Raw genomic sequence first — 14,287 nt, forward strand, 5'->3', positions numbered from 1 at the left:
CAGCCCAAGGAACCCAGTCCACTTCCCAGGGGAATCACTGACTGATCTCCTGTTAGTGTCATGGGATTGAGCAGAAATTCTTCACTCAGTCATGTTCTTAACTTGTAACACACGTCCGCTCTTACTCAGCAATGCTCTTCAGCGCTGAAGTTGGACTTAAGGAAAAGCTGTGAGTTAATCGCATGTTCAAGTGTTTGGCACATTGAGCCTAAAGCCCATCTTGCCTGGAATAACCACCTGACAGTTGGGCAATGTCCTTCTCCCGCTTACATCAACTGAGCTAGTTGCTCAGTGATGTGACAGCTGGGTATGTGGAGAGTCTGCAGGATTCAGCCAAATGTTGTCCTGTTTTCTTGATTCATAGATGGGTTTTGAGGCAGGAAAGAATTCTAAAAAGGAGGATTAAGGAGAAATACAGTTTTCAAGAAGACATTCTGAGCATACGTTAACCTTCTTGAATGGTCTTCAGTATACTGCAGTCCTCACCCTTCCACTACAAAACACAAGGCTGTTTATAACAGTACATGTGCTTAGAGAAAGGTTTTTCATTTGAACATATAGCCACTCATTCATTTCTAGAGGGGAAAAGGGAGAGAAAAATTGTCTGTACATTTAGACAATGTATGAGAAAGCCGTGAAATCATTCCCTGCCAAGGCAAAATCAGATTCTGACATTCCCCCTTTCCTCTGCTGTATTTACTCCTGATTTGAGATGTAATGTTTACTCATGGGAGAAACACCTTGGAAAAACTGCAGAAGTCTTACTCTCCACAGGAAATTTTGGCAAGCTTGGACTGACAGCTGTTTATTCTTTCAGTGAATACCACATGTCTGGAGAGACTACTGAGTTGTAACAAGCACAGCAAAGCAACCACCTAGGACCAGTTCTCTTCTAAGTGGGGTTCAAAGGACGCAGACCAGACATGCATCCACATTCCCACAGTTACTTTCTCTGGATTTTAAAATAACACTGTAGGTTTCCTTTCATAAGCCTTCTGAACTGATAGATTTTTATTTTTTTTGGTGAGAAACAAGGGTAGCCAAGAGGCTTGCAATTAGTCACACCACTGTCTGCCCCTGACAGAAGTCTTCCTTTGTGCAACAGATACATCCTTTGCCATTGCTGTCAGAGCTGGGAAAGTAGCATCCAAGAGGCCTGATCTGAAACCGAAGAGCAGCAAAAATACATACATATTTCTTGTAGAGGGTACACAGAAGACATCCCAACTCTATTGCTTTAGATGGTCCACTACTGCTTTTAGAAATAATCTTCACATACACAAAGGGTTCAATCCATCCTCAGTACATCAGATGTGCTGCAAATGCTCAGATCAATTGTGCCTGCACAGCAAGTCTGCTTGAAACCTATTGGTCTTACCCTTTTTTAGGACGTGCCAACTTGGTTTGTCCATGTGTAATTGGATAGAACTGAAAAAACCAGCTGACTTGGACTATTTAATCCCAGGCAGTTCTGTCTTCATAGAGGGGAAAAAATGAGAGGAGAACACATTAAACTTTATCTTAAATGTACAATGTCAAACACTTTTCAGGCCACCAGTGTAGTGGTGTCAATGGTATTTTACTGGTCTGACTATTATGTCAAGCCAGTAAATGAAGAACAGTTACTGTGGTCAGTGTCATTATGTGCTGTAAAACCAGTATAAGTGCGATGAGAGTCAGCCTGGCTGTGCTAGCAGGAAAGAAAACAAATGTTTGTAATAAAGCGCAACTTCGACTGATGTGGCTTTCAGTGATGGTACAAAATGAATGTAACTTATACACCACAGGCAGAAGTGTGTAGCAAACAAAGCAAGGGCGTGAAGGGCAATCACTAAAATGCGTGATTGGCTTTTCATAGTTTTTTGACATCTGTGTAAATCCACTGGACTTGAATAGAGTTACCTAAGGCAACTAAGGATGGAAGGAGAAAACATTTTTATCATTTTAGAACCAGGAAATGAAAATTATTAGAATAAAGAGCAAAAGACATTAATCCAAGAGAAGTCAAACTCCTTGTCTTTCATAGAGGAGCCAAATATGACACTAGTTTCAGTTGTGCCTCCCTTATACATCACCAGACTCATTTATAGCATGTCCTCTCACTGTGGTGAATTAATTTCTGAGTTTGCCAAATGAGTGGCTTCTAAAGAGACTGAGGACAAAGAAAGGTAGGGAGTGTTAAACCTGGAGAAAAAAAAAAAAAGATTAATATGCCTTTGTCCTAAGCCAAATATTTGTTATTCTCAATAATATTAGCCTGCCACCTGTGAGAAGGTAAACAATTTGTCCTGGGTAAAATTGTAGTAGTCACCGGGACACTGACTGACAGCAAAATGCTTTTTTTTTTTTTCTTTTTTCATTTGTGGGAACATGTTTAGCTGAGTGTCTGTTCTGCTGGGCTCTGCATAATCAAACCAAGAGAAACAAGCTCTAGCCCAAATCAATCAATAAATAAATGGAGTTGATACCTACTGATATTTGGCCTAATTTTGGTCCAGAAAGTTTTATGAATATTCTGAGGTCTTGACTTCCACTGAAATCAGTTATACAATTAGGGTATTCCGGAAAGTTTCACCAGCACGGCAGAGGCATCGCTTTCAGTTTTGACATGAACGCAGCTCTATTCAGTGGACAAAACTGCATGGCTGCATGCCTGTGGCAGTTTTGGACACAGAAGTACATTCTTGATGAACCTAGTTGGGAAATCTAGCAGCCTAGCCAAGCAAATACAGATCAAGGACTGCGTTTGTGAATGTATGGGGAAAGAGTGATAATTAAGCCCATGTACTGCAATTGGACACCCCTGCAATGTTCAGCAGCTGCTGTCTAGGCATTTTCCAGTTGACAAACCACTTGACTACTGTCCTACCACAACAAATACTTCCCTCTTGAGAAAGCCTCATCCCAGTGAAGGTTAGAGCAAGCCAGGTTAGAGCACACTCAAGCTTATGGCCGCCTGGACCTGATTTTTGGTCGAGTATCTCTATTTACAGCGAGCGTAATGGCTGGGGTTTTACCACACCTTTTGTCAGATTCATCCACTTCCATTTCTTCAAGTAGAACATCACAGCAAGTAGTGCAATGCCCGAGTCCTTACTCTGTTTTTGGACAGTGTCTCTTCCCTATTCATCATTTCAGCCATCATTTACAGCTCAGTACTGTGATCCTACCAATACGGCGCAGAGACTTCCCTCGTATCTTCTGGTCCTCAGCAATTGCTAGGTACAAGACACCTAAGGCCTACAGACTACCTGGAGAGCTAGTACGTATATCTTGATACTTTTTTTAAAGAGAGCAAGAGTTGATGTGATTTGCTGCTACTCTTTGGCCATATCTTTCATAGTCCTCTAGACTTCGCAGTAGGAAACTCAGAAGACTAAAATTATACAGAGCTCAGTGTAGCCTCCTCCCAGACTATCCCCAAGCAAGTACACTCTTGGATCCCACCAGTGAGCAGAAAAAATCACTGCCAGACACAAATACAACATTCCACTGCCAGTACCATGACCATTGCAGTGGGTAACTCGAAGTCACCATGACCTCAGGCAGATCCCTCTGGGATACATGCCCATATTGTTGCTGAAGGTAATTAGCTTACATATTTTAGCAGCAATCCAAACAGCATTTCCTCCTCGTGGTGCTGACTTGGTAGCTCAGAGAAGCTTGTTTTGTCACAGACTGTTCTGCCATGACCTGCAAAGATGCTTGTTACACGGAAACGAAAAGGTCACAAATATTCCCCTTACATCACCAAGGAGACGTGAAAAGCAAGTGCTATTATATAACAGAGCAAAGTGGGGTGGGCAGCTCTGCACACTTGAGAACATTATCAGCAGGGCTGAGGAAGGAAACGGGTGGACAGGTGAGCCCTGGGGTGGGAACCTGCCATCTTCTCGCTTAATCTTTAGACTTCATGTCCCTTTCAGTCAACACACAGCAGACGGGGGCTCAGCCATTTCAGAAAGCTAATTATTCTGGAAGGCACCTCTCTAATCATTTGACAAAAAGCCTGTGATGCATGTTGAGGATAATTATCGCTTGCTCTGTGTCCTTAAATGTCTCTTGCAAATGTCAGCCCCATCAGATGAAGAAGAGGCGTTGAGAATCCCCATTTCAAAAAGCACTGGGAAAGCAGCAGCCATTTCCACGTCTGTTAGAAAAACACATATTAATGCATTTCGTTTGTGCAGGGGTATTTTTAGGTTTCAGAATTATGTAAATTGTTCTCCAAATTACACACAGCCCTGAGATAGCAGCTAGTAGCAGTTGCAGCTGTCAGTGTCATATGGTGTTGAGCACCCAGCAAGTTGCAGGAGAGAGTGTGGAAATGGTTCTGGGCATCACCGCAGCCCCAAATATCTGCTAATGGATAGGCAAATCACATAGAGTGCTGATGGGCCTGATATAAGAAGGGAGACAGCACTGAAAATAGGCCTCTCCACTAATGTCTTTCCACGGGACTTCTCACCGGTGGTGTTATTAGACTTGCTGCTTCTCTGTGACTCAGAGGGTATTGGATGCCGTTACCAATACGAACTAGAATGGACAGTTTTATTATCAAGGTCAACAGTGCCATTAAAATACTTCCAGGCATCAATCCTCCACTCCTAATGGAAAGCAACACAAAATAAATTAGCTGACCACTTAACCAGCCGGTAGAGAGGCAGGAGAAAGACCGGACAGAATGGCAGGTTTATTACCTCTGTTTGTTTTTTAGGAGGCAAATCTTTGGAGGGTATAAATCTGTCTGTCCTACAGACAGTGCACTGGGACCCTAAGCACGAAAGGAATTGTTGCAAAATTTTCCTGAGAAATTTGTCTGAAATGGCTTTTTCACGGGACCGATGGGGACTGCACTCTTGAAGGAATTGACTGGTGCTTGCCTCTGAAGCCAATATCCTTGTATGAAGTTGTAGCACGACCATTAGTGGGACTCTGTCTTGCTCCATTACCTGGAGCTGGAAACTGAGGCATGGCGCGATGGTTCCTTATTACTGGCTTGCCCAAATTCACCAAGGAAGTCTGTGGCTGAGCTGAGAAACTTCCCGAGTGCCAGTGTAGTGTTTAAGAGTTGATGAAGGGGGAAGTTGCTTGCAATTAGGCACACTTCCCTGGCTTACAAAAACAGAGTTGCTATTTTACCCCGGTGATAATCACACTATTTGCTATCTATAAAACCTTCTATATGGCTGACCTCTATTGAAGAAAACCCCAATGAACAAAAAACCAGATGCAAGTCCCTGATAGAAGATTAGCATTAGAGGTGCTTCCTGGTGGAGGTTTAATTCCACAGAGCTCAGATTTGTTTCCTTGTATGCTGGGGTTTTTTTGTTTGTTTGTTTGTTTTTTAAAGAAAAACGAGTTTTCTTCTCTTATTAAAGCAGCTTGACTGTGCAGTGGGTTCATGTAAAACCTTCCACTTTGAGAGACCTGAGGTCAGAGCATGACTTTTGTAAGCTGCTGGCATGCTCTTCAGGCTTACCCTTGCTCTTCCCCTTGAATCCCAGCCCAATAATCACTAGACTTCACAGAACTTGTGAGCTCGAGACCCTGTTAAGCAGGCAGTGAGTTCTGGCTAGGGCTGAGCCGCACTCGCTGTGCAGGGAAGCAGGAGCTGGAGCACAGAAGGTCAGGAGAAGCGGTAGGAGAGCACAGCCATGACACCCCATGAGCTTGGCAGGACTGCTAGCTGTTGGCTGACCAGCTTGGGGGGGCATGCACATCCCTTACTCATGGTTATCTGATCATGGCTGTTTGCACAGGGCTTATTCACATTGTTATCCGGTTCTTAGTCATAAGCAACGAAAATCAGTTACCTTTTTTTTTTTTTCTTTCTCTTTACAAAGAGAAAAACAGAAAATCCAGCAGCCAAAAACAGACAATGGAAGAGAAATGGTTGTAAATTAACAGGAAATGTTTTAAGGCTGCAGAGAGAGTACTATAACTGGGTAAACATGGGCTAGAGGGTCAGCAGCAGCAGATGTTAGGAATGAATGGGATAGAAATACAATGGTTCAGGAGGGATAGGTAGGTTGTCATGATAAGTCTTGTGGATTGTTTACTAAATTCTGTTTACAGTGTAAACATTTTGTTCAAGGGCTGCTAAAAAGATTTAAGAGAACTGTGTAGAAATGTTCTCTGCTCTATAAAATGCTACTGCTTTGCCTTTCTTGTCTGGATAGCAGAATAAATGCGAGCTACAAAAATACTGTTGCAACTAACACCACACATCATTTTTCAATTGTTGAAACAACCGATCTGTATATTTCTCTTCTTTGTGATGGAAAGAAATTAAAGGGAGGGGGAGACGTAACACTTTGCAGGGTCCTGAAGTGCTCTGACAAAGGGTGGCACTTGGGATCTGCTTGCCTAGTTCTGTGGTTTAATTGTATGAAGATGCCTAAGTGCATCGTGTGGTTGCAAAGCTCATTAGCCAAATTAATTCACTGTGCTCTATTCATTTTTTACAATCCTGACATAAAGCCATGGAGCATTTTGCATCTGGAGCTATTTGAAAACAAAGTTGCTCTTGAAATATTTTTTCTGGTTGATTTCAGAATATAAATCGGATTTTTATGGAAACCACAGATTTTTTCAATATGGGATCTCCCACATAACACCCTTCATATTGAACAGACAAATAGTACTCTACCAGAAGAGTGAGGACCACAGGGGCAAAACAGAAGCTTTATTAACTTAAACTTTAGTTCAAAGAATTAAATGATTTGCTCTGATAACTGATTTGCGTGGAGATGTTAGATCACCCGCTGGTTAGGAGGTGAACAGAAGTGTGAAGCCCTGGCTTCCCATATTCATGTGTTTTGTAACCGTATGCAAGTCACACAGATGCTTACGCTCTGCTGAAACAGAAAACGTGGCACCTAGCTGGAAGGAAGTTGCCTGAAAATCACGAATGCATCTGGGATTTCTTTTCTCAACACCAGAACATTGTGCCTGTGAGCTGGCAAAACCACGTGGCTATCATATCTTGTGGGATTCAAAAGAAAGATTCACCTAATCAACATGTGCAAACAATAAGAAACTCATCTACAAAGAGTTGGGGTTAACTACAAAGTTTTGTTATTGGTGTGAGAGATAACAAGAATAAGGGTGGAGATTAATAAAACATCCCCTGCCATGCTAAGCAGAAATCTAGTCACAGCAATTCAGAAGACTCCTTCCCTCAAAGTGGCTCTTCTTTTTGTTTGCAATCTAAGATTTGGGCCAAATGTTTCACTGCTGGGATAACTTTTTAAATTGGAAGCTCAAGTTCATCCAGTCAAGCCTGCAATAAAAGTAGGCAGTGAGCACTCGTGTATGGTGCTACACAGACATATTGCTTCAGGATGGACTATTCTAAACAGTTAATTGATTGAGATCTCACCCTGTGGAATTCAACAGGTCATTTGCTCCAAAGCCATTAATGTTCTCTTATGCAAGACACTCCTCCTGCACTTAATTAGCTATTTGTGTGGGCATTTATTTATCTACAGACATGAAGCCACAGCCAGACCCTCAGATGACGTAAATGAATCCAACTCACTGTTTTACTAGCGAAAGACCAAGCCCCGAAGTCAAACACGCAGGTAGCAAACTCCCAGCTCATGGGTGGTTCCCCGCCCTTTACTGTCATTTTCCTGCCTCATACAGTTTTGTGATCTAATTGCTTTTTCAGGCACTTGTGTTTCAGGGATATTTCTTTTTTCCTTCTAACAACCCAAATTGCTCTAGGAAGAGTCAGTTGTCATGACTCCCTGCTTTTAAGGCTGCTGCTGCCACCGTTGCCTGACAATAAGAGGAACGGAGGACCAAAGGAGACAGGGGGGGAAAAAACCCCTAATTATAGCCCAGACTGCTTTTCTCTCTCTAAGGTAGAAGGGAATGTAAATTATCATTCCTGGATACAGAATCAAATAGAATTACTTATCTCTTGAAATCCCCGCTGATCTGGCCACCACACAGTTAAGCAACATGCTGCCTCATTATTCCAATGACATCCTGCTGCAGGAGAACAAACTCCCAGGCAGTGCAATAAACCAGCTAAAATACAGGAGATGGCTTGCAGTTTTCCTCCACTCACTTTCCCAGGTAGATTTCCATATTTCTCTTTCAAAGTAAAACATATCTGTGGCACCTTTCCCCTGGATCCTGAACAAGTCTGTTCTAGGGAGAAATATGAGCAAATGACCCCTGGAACAGCAGACAATTGAGAAACTACAACATGGTCAGACTGCAGTAGGGACAGCCTGCATCAAGACCACCAGTTCCCTGATTAGGTTATTTTCTGGAGAGAACTGGAGCCTTCCAGTTCTCTTGCTGTCTTTTAGACATAGAAATCTCTAATTTTGATGGAGTCTCCTTTGCTAAGTGGAGAAGGAGGGTCAGTATCGTGCATGATTTACTCACATGATGGAATAAATCCATTGCTTATCTAAGCCTTTCACTACATTATCAATTTATAAAGGTATTTGGGTAGCTGAAGGAACAGATAAGTACCTATGTGGATATGCAAAACTACCACATGGTCCTTACTTCTCTTTAAACCAGGGGGGATTAGGAACAACGGAGAGTACTAGGACACTCCAGCCTGCAAAAAGGCAATTGAGGGGTGATAAAATATACTCAGGAGGGGTCTGGAGAAGATGAACAGGAAACATACATTTACCAAAAAACATGCCTTTGCCTTGCTAACACTTGCTGCCGGGTGTGCAAGGTGTGGTGGGACCCAAGGCAAAGGCTGACATTAGGGCAGCTTGGTGTGAGGGAGAAAAACCCACAGCCGCGTACGACAGAGCTCTGAGAGAAAGCACTCTCCAGGAGAGCTGTGATTTAGACCTTATTGAAAGCATTAGCAAGTGGTTGGAAAAATCAGAAGACGGCACACACTGCAATGGATTTCGTGACATTTCTATTGCAGGGTTGAGAACAAGGCACCAAAGGATTCAGTGTAAACATGAAATACAGCAGGGGAGCTGCAGCCTCAAAACACAAAACAACCCTCCCTAAGAGTATTCAGTCGCACTTTCAAACCCCCAGAAAATAAATCTCCTCTTCAGCCACGGCTTACAAATTCAAGGCGAGATCGGGGAGTGCGCACGCAGGTTATTCTCAGCCTCTCTGGTGGAAGTAGGTTAGCGCACGCTTGCAGGCTGACATTTCCACACTGCAGCCCTGCCTGCCTCCTCCCGCAAACAGCCCATGCAGAATGCTTAATAAACCACCCGCTGCAGTGGCTGCGCAGCCCACAGCGAGACCCACGCTTTAAGGATACCCCCCCCCCCGGTACTGCTCTGCACCCCCCGCATCCTCTTTGCTCTTTAATAGCGATGGGAGTGGTTTGCATGAATCGAGCCCGGTGTATTCATCTTACAGATCTCCATGTGCTTAGCACTGCAGCTCTTTTTATAGGAGCAGGTCCAGGGATTGAGGAGGAAACGAGCTTTCTTCTTTCACCCTTTACAGGATATACTTTGGAGGCAATGAAGAAAAGATAAGACCTTGAGAAAAAAAGTTCATCTGAGTAAATGATAACTGTGGGTTTCCCCCCACCCCAGATTGCAAAGAATTGTTCTGCATACTGCTCCTGAGGCACCTCCAGTCATCTGCTGCCCTTACTCATGTTGGGAAGATGCTCTGAGCAGTGTGATTGTTTCTGGGTGGCCTGTGAGACACACATAGTCACATCTGTGAGTTAAACAAACATACGCCTGCCCTTGGCTACCAGTCTGCACCTCTGCCAGCCGTTAGCTTTTAAGCACGGAATGGTTAAACACACAACACAGGCAAATATGGACACGTATGCGCGGTCACACTCACAAATACATGTGCACTTGTGCACAACAAAATTACTGGAGAAAATAATAGTGATAAATATCTAGCCCTGGCGCACCTGTGTTTCTCCCTGGCTTCTTGCTGCCTCCTTTATTGCATAATATGCTTTCCCAGTAGCCTTAACTGTTCCTCAGGCATCACCTCAGCAGTTTAAATATGGTGTGGCTCTAATATATTCTGCAAAGAAGCTATTTTCCTTCAGAGCAGACTCACAGAGGAAGATCTGATAGAACATAACACCCTATTTTTTTCCTTCTATCAGTCTCGGTCCTTTTATTTCTAGTTAGTACCTCAAAGAAAACTCAAGAATGAAATTAATTAGCTTCTGGTAATGGGGATTATCACTTTATCTGTGTAACAGAATTCTATCCATACAAATGAGATGCTGCACCAAAACTCCTTGGCCACAGCTTGGATAATTGCAGCAGAGCTTGAGGGGCAAAAAAGACCACTGGTGCTCTGCCCATCAGAGGGACAGAGACACTAAATATATTCCTTGGGACAGCCTTGCCGTGTAAGCCACCCGTTCAGCTCAAGGCTCCAGGAAATCACACAGCATCCACAAATTCCCTTGCAAAGGATCAGAATGAAGGAAGAAGATGGCCTAAAGAATTAATACTGTGGAACAACCAATGTTTCCATGGAGACTTTCCAGCCACTTGCAAAGGAAGACAGAAATGCTGTTTCTTTTCTTCTACTAAAAACCCCATCTATGGAGTTTGTGGGGGCTGACACTCCTTGTGTTATCTCAGAGATGGAGCAGCCATGGTAACACAGTTGGTGTTTCTGCAGAAAACAATGACATGCAACACCATGTTTCACTCCTTGAAGGAAAATGGGAAAAACCACTCATGTTAATGCAAAGCAGACACTAGTCAGAGGAGTTTGGGGACCTGCCACAGAGAAGACTGGCTTCTGGATGTAATTCACTCTCATCGCGCAACAAATACAGGCCAAGCCAAGTCTCACTGGAACCTCACCTCCTTTTGACCATCCCATGATCTTCCTTTACTAGGAGCAAAACTACAGTTTGATGCATCTGTGGTGTTGTGTGGATATAAAGCTCCTAAGCGGCTTGAAATGCTTTTTCACAGCTCCCAAGGCAAAGCAGTTGAGCAACTGTAGCATGGCTCCTGCAGTCCCAAGAAGATCTTCCTCCGTACAGTGTGGTCACCTTCCATTGGACACGTATCATTACATGGCTTCTTGCTCCCTCTGGCCTTTTGGTTGGGACAACACTGAGCAGTATGTATTTGTGTGTGCACTGTGTGTATGGGTGGGGGCATATGAACACATACCACCATTAAAAAAGGGAAGGACAAAATGAAAGAGAAGGACAAAACCATCCAGAGAACAGGGCTGTTTACCTTAAGACCTCCTTTGGAAAGGCTAAAGTCAGTCCCACCCCAGTGCATTACAATACAACATAACATGCAGAAGTTCGTAAATCTCGAGGAACCCCCAGATGCTGCTGAAGAAGAGGAGAGAGCGAGGAGGGATCTGCCAGGCCCAAGCAGAGGGGTGTGAGCCTCCTATGAATGGAGGCTAGAAAACTTCAAGGGCAGAGGACAGATTTCAGTGCAAAGGGCTACCAGAGCCCTTTGGGAAAGGACATTGACATGCACATGTAGCTGACAGGGCAGAAAGAGAGCGACAACTCTGTCTCACAAAGAGCAAAAGAGCTTGAAAGTCCCTGGCAAGTAAGTACACACGTTCTTATACCTCACTACCACCTTTCCAGTGCAGACAAGAGTTTGGCTTTCAAAGGCAAGTTTGAGCTTGCCCAGCTCCATACGATTAAATGCACTAAGACACAGGAAACCCTGCTGGATAGAAAATGCTAGGTTTTAAAGAACCACAATATTAAAAATAAACCGGCCTTGATTCAAATGCATCAGCAAAAGCATTTTCAGAGGGTCCCTACTTTCCTGCTACTGAACCTCCTGCGAATAATATATCTGCAGTCCTGAAGTTCAGCATATTACTATATTTTGTCTTGGCGGTAGAAATAAGTCCACCTACTCAGCCAATTTCTTACTTATTCCATGCTGCTAGAACACTTCATCTTAAAGACAATTATAGTTTCTCTATACGTCATCATACATTTATGTACATTAACCTTGTGCTAAATTCGAAAAGCTAGAAACAGCCACCTAAATCATGCTAATTAAGACAAATTATTGGAATGCTTTGAAGAACGCTGGGAAATGCATTTTGCTGCATACCACAATAATGAAAACAAACCTCAATTCCACCACACTTATTAGCTTTCTTATTTCATCCCTTTATTTTCTCTGGTCTTTTCTGGTTTCCCAAATCTCCTCCCCCTTCTCAAGGATGCAATTTAAATTAATTGCCCCAGCAAGACCTCAAAACAAGTACATCCTCACTAGAAGCTGGCCATTCAGGAAAAGTTAATGGACCAAATTCATCCCCAGGTATAATACTCGAGTTCTGCAGAGCTACATCATAATGAATATAGCCCATGTTTGAGAGATGTACGCTCCTTAATTTTCTGTCCTCTGCAATTCACTGGCATCACAAGTAGACTACAAAGAGGCAGGAGCCAGCCCACTGAGATGAAGACAACCCCCCACTGTCAGATTTGTTTCAGCTGGCTTCTTTACGACCTCTCGGTGAAGGAATTTGGTGGTGGGAAGAAGGCGAGAATACAGGAATGGTGCAATACCAGAAGCAGCAATGCCCTACGGGTCTGTTTCTTCTGCTTCAGGGATTTATAAAAAATTGAGCTAACTCTGAGTTTGCATGTGCAAATATCCCCAGTAACAAGGTTGTAACAGTAGGACCTTAGAAACACGCATGGAGATGGGACCCACATCGATTCCATGTCTTCATGTTATTAAGAAAAAGGAAACAACCTCCTGCCCCCAGCCTGCCTGAACAGCCCAACACTCCAAAAACTCTAAATGAGGGGAAAGGAGCAGCATGAAGTGGGGCAATACACCTTTCTAAGCTTTACAGAGGGAATTATAAACAGTGTGGCTTAAAGGAAATAAAGAGGCTCTGCAAGGAATCGGTATAGGACTATCCATACCATGCTGAGCATGTAACAGAAATTAATTTTCTCCTAGAAAAGGACTCTTTAATTAGACCTATATGTCACCCTGTTCTCTTTGCCACATAATCACACTTGAAGTTGCTGCTCTGGAAGTGAACTCTTCCCAGGGCCTCTTTTTCTCAAATGAAAGGAGAAACATCTATAAATTATCATCAGAAAGAAGGTAATGGATGCTGACTGCTCCCTAAAAGCCATTTTTGAGTTTTCTTTTCTGAGCAGAAGCTAAACAGTGTCTACTGATATTCATTAAGCAGTCAGCATCTCCTCTGAAGAGCTGACGTCAGTCTGCAGCCTAGGACCTGCAATTATCATCCCTTACCATTGAAGTGGATGGCTGCTTAGTTACAGCACGACGTGAAGTCTGAAAGGATCTGGCTGACACCAGCTGCCCTCCCTCAAAAAGTTTAAAGTGGGAGGTGAAAAATGGGAACTAGTCAAATCTAATAATTTTTGACCTTGTGAAAACTTTTATCGGGTCACATGTTTCTCCCCCCTGCTCCCCCCCTCCGTGTGTATCTCTTCATTGCTTGCAGGAAGGAAAGTGAGTAATACAGTCAATTTAAAGTCAGTTCAGATAAGCATCTGAACTTCTGGATCTGTATCTAAACTCTAGACCTTAGGAGTATTTCAAAGCTGTACTCATCAACACACAATGAAAAAGCAAAGCTTTTCCTCTGGCTTTGTAAATCACCAGAAAAATCCCCAGCAAACTTCTTTGCCATCGTGAACAGTGTCAGAATTGGAATCGAGTTCCCAGAACTGGTCTGGTGGTGAAATGGCAAACAGGACAAGGTGTGTTGGTAGGACAGCTAAGGCAGCTTGTTCTGGGAGAGGGAGAACTCCCAGTGTCGGACCCTAAGAACATTGTAGAGAGCAATGCCCATTCTGTGCTGTTAGCTGTGCTGTACCTCAGCTGGACCTGTGAACCTGGCTAGACCCATGCATTTTCCAGATTTCAGAGCTAGCCTGCGAAGGGTGCAAGGGGGAGTTTGGCTGTGCTCAGCAGGGTGCAGGAAAAAACATATGCTAAAAAACCCTCCACCCTAACCCTAAAACCTCTGCTGCACTGAGTGCTGTTTATTAGCTTTTCCCCCCAGTTCTACAGAAAAGCCTACAGGTCCTTAAAACCTGATCTGACAAGGCAGACACCCCCTATGGAAGGCTACATGAACATGGGTCGTACAGTTGGACAAGAAATCGCAATAACTTCTCACTGAAGGTAACGGGCAGGTGGGTGAGTGCGGCAACACCGAGTCAGAGCACAGAGGGACAGGTGATGCTGGAGAAGGGACAAAGCGAGGACTGTGAAGGTGACTGTGTAAATACCATTTTCCCAAGGTTTCTGCCATTATGCAACCAGAGTCAGGAGCCTTAATC

This window comes from Accipiter gentilis, chromosome 26 (genome assembly GCF_929443795.1).
Source record: "Accipiter gentilis chromosome 26, bAccGen1.1, whole genome shotgun sequence".
Lineage (NCBI taxonomy): Eukaryota > Metazoa > Chordata > Aves > Accipitriformes > Accipitridae > Astur > Astur gentilis.